Raw genomic sequence first — 3385 nt, forward strand, 5'->3', positions numbered from 1 at the left:
TCCAAAGAGAGGTGACCCAACAGAATGCAGAAATCATCAGACAATATCATTAATATCGCATGCAAGTAAAATTTTGCTAAAGAAAATAAAAACAGCTGCAACCACACATTGACAGAGAATGTCCAGAGGTTGAAGCCTGATACAGAAGAGGACATAGAATGAGGGATAGCATTACTGATGTCAGGTGGATCTTGACCTAAAGCAGAGAATTCCAGAAAGATGTTTACTTGTTCTTTATTGACTTTGCAAAGACTTTTGATTGTGTGGGTCATCCAGAACACGTCATTGTGCTCACAAGGAACCTGTATCTGGATCAAGAGGAAGTTGTTCAAATACAACAAGGGAATGCCAAATGCTTTAATATTAGGACAGGTGTGTGCCAAGGTTGTATTCTTTCACTCTACTTATTCAATCTGTATGCTGAACAAATATTCTGAGAAACTGGATTATATGAAGAAAAACATGGCATCAGAGTTGGTGGAACTCTCATTAACAACCTGTAATATGCAGATGATACAACCTTACTTTCTGAAAGCGAAGAGGTCTGAAAATACTGATGAAGATCAAAGGTCATAGCCTTACATATGGGTTGCACCACAATGTAAATAAAACAAAAATCATCACCACTGAACCAATGAACTACATCCAGATAAATGGAGAAAAAATTGAAGTTGTCAAGGACGTCATTTTGCTCTGATTAAATATCAAAACTCATGGAAGCAGCAGTGAAGACATCATATGATGTATATGTACAGCATTAGGAAAATCTGCTGCACAAGATTTCTTTTAAGTGTTGAAGACTGATGATGTCAGTTTGAGGACTAAGGTGCACCTGACTCAAGCCATGGTATTTTCAATAACCTCATATGTATGTGGAAGTTGGGCAGTGAATAAGGAAGACCATCGAAGAATTGGTGCATTTGAGTTATGTTGTTGGAGGAGAACATTAAAAGTACCATGGACTGCCCAAAGAACAAACAGATCTGTTTGAAGAAGTACAGCCAAAATGCTCCTTAGAAGCCAGGAACGGTAGACATTTTCTCTCATACTTTGACATAATATCAGGAGGGAACAGTCCTTGGAGAAGGATATCATCTTTGATAAAGTGAAGGGTCTGAGACAGAGAGGAAGACCCCCAATAAGATGGAGTGGTACAGTGGCAGCAGTAATGGCCTTAAATGTAATAGTGATTGTGAGGTTGGCACAGGATTGGGCCATGCTTTGTTCTGTTGTGCATAGATAGGGCTTCTGTGAGTCAGTACTGACTCAATGGCTCCTAACAACAACACCTGAGAATTACACTAGCAATGACTCCGACAAATGGGATTGCTAGTCCCCTGGTATCATAGTTGTTATTGTTGTTGAGTGCCTTCGAGTAGGTTCCGACCCATAGCGACCCTGTACAGGGTTTCTGAGGCTGTAAATCTTTACGGGAGCAGAAAGCCTCATCTGTCTCCCATGGAACGGCTGGTAGTTTCGAACTGCTGGCCTTAAGGTTCGCAGTCCGATTCGTAACCACTACGCTACATAGTAGGAGCCAGGAAAACATCCAATAAAAGGTACTTTTCTCTAATTTTTATGTTTATTTTCTAATGGATTAAAGAAATGATAACTTTCATGTAATGATACATATGAGATTATTTGGAACAACAACGGAGAGAAATTTATATGTGAATGTGTTACATCCACTACAAAGATCAAATTGACTTTTTTTTTTTTTTAACCTGTAAGGACAACTTTATAAACAAGATCAATCCCTTTCTTATTCTTCCCAGTTCCAAGTGCCCCTACAGCTTTTGTACTTGGGTCCCCCATAACTCAACCATTAAAAAGCCAAGGGAACAATCTATCATTTCTGCTTAGAAGGTACTGTTGTTGTTGAGAAGCAAATTTCCTTTCTTAAAGATGTTCTCAATTTTCATTATAAAAATTCTCTAGCATATAGAAAGGAAGAGAAAACCTTAAGGTCAGCAGTTCGAAACTACCAGCTGTTCCGCGGGAGAAAGATGAGGCTTTCTGCTCCCGTAAAGATTGACAGCCTCTGAAACCCTGTGCAGGGTGGCTATGAGTCGGAACCGACTCCACGGCACACAACAAAAACAACAACAACATACGCCTTTTATTTACATTTAATGTTTGCTAACATTGTGCCAAATTTGCTTCACCTATTTTTTGTAATATTGTATTGTGTTTCTGGTGAAGTTTTACATAGCAGTTGAGGTTTCCACTCAATAATGCATACACAAAGTGTCCAGTGACGCTGGTTACATTCTTCACAATGTGTAAACATTCCCATTGTCTCTATTCTGATTGTTGTGCTTCCATTGTTAGAGATCCCCTGCTCCCTTACATTCTCATTTTTCTCTTAAAGTCATTGTTGTCCATTTGGGCTCATATATGGTGTGTGTTTTTTAAAAGGAAGCATAGTGTTTCCAGGTTACATTTATTATTTTGTGAGCCAAGCTGTTATTTAGCCACAAGTTGATATTAGGGACCAGTTGATTCATGACTTGAAAAGTATCTCAAGGCAATAATTTTGGGGGAATCCTTCAGTCTCAACCAGTCCAGTAGGTCTATTTTTTCTTTTTATAATTTGAGGTTATGTTCCGCACCCACCCCCCTCATTTTATCAGGGTCCATATAGTGTAGCCTTGGTTAGAATGGCTGGTAGCAGCAGTTGGGCACCATCTGGTTTTTCTGGTCTCAGGGTAGATGATGCTATAGTTTGTATAGACCATTTGACTTTTACCAATTTATTCTTATGTGGAAATTTTAAAGACATTTTGCTCCAAAATACTTCAGAGTACATTTCTTTGAAAAGAGAATTTTCCTAGATAACCACAAAACCATTATCACAAATCGAGCAAAAATTACACAATCTACACTCATTACATTTTCTCCAACTGTTCCCAACATATCTTTTACAGACATGTTCAAAGATGGATACAGTTAATTTCCACACATTGCATTTGTGTGTCGTTTGACTTAATCTTATCCTTCACTCTAGAACTGATTTGAAAGAAGACATTTATGCATAAATAGACTGTAGTTTATGTACAAGGATAATCAGAAGAATCCTTAGCTTATAGAGGTTTGTGTCATAGAACACACAAGGCTTCATGTAAGTGTTGCTTGAAGCAGGGTGGAACATTTTTGAACACTAATAAGATCTTCTGAGTCATCTGGTTCCAATGGGACTTCATTATCAGCACTTTCTAGTAGATCTGAAAGGTCTTTCTGACTATGAGTTGTTGTTAAGTGCCTTTGAGTCGATTCTAACCCATAGCAATCCTGTATAGGGTTTCCAAGGAGCAGCTGGTGAGCTTGAACCACTGACCTTGCAGTTCAAACGGCTTTGCAGTCTGGCGCATTAACCCACAGCGCC

General features: G+C 38.8%; 1 protein-coding gene across 1 annotated transcript in view; it reads left to right on the forward strand.

The window, feature by feature from the left end:
• LOC102818791 (cytosolic carboxypeptidase 4-like) overlaps positions 1-3385 on the forward strand; it is a 1058651-nt gene that overhangs the window by 6396 nt on the left and 1048870 nt on the right. The window lies entirely within an intron of this gene.

Source organism: Chrysochloris asiatica, unplaced genomic scaffold (assembly GCF_000296735.1).
Source record: "Chrysochloris asiatica unplaced genomic scaffold, ChrAsi1.0 scaffold00101, whole genome shotgun sequence".
Lineage (NCBI taxonomy): Eukaryota > Metazoa > Chordata > Mammalia > Afrosoricida > Chrysochloridae > Chrysochloris > Chrysochloris asiatica.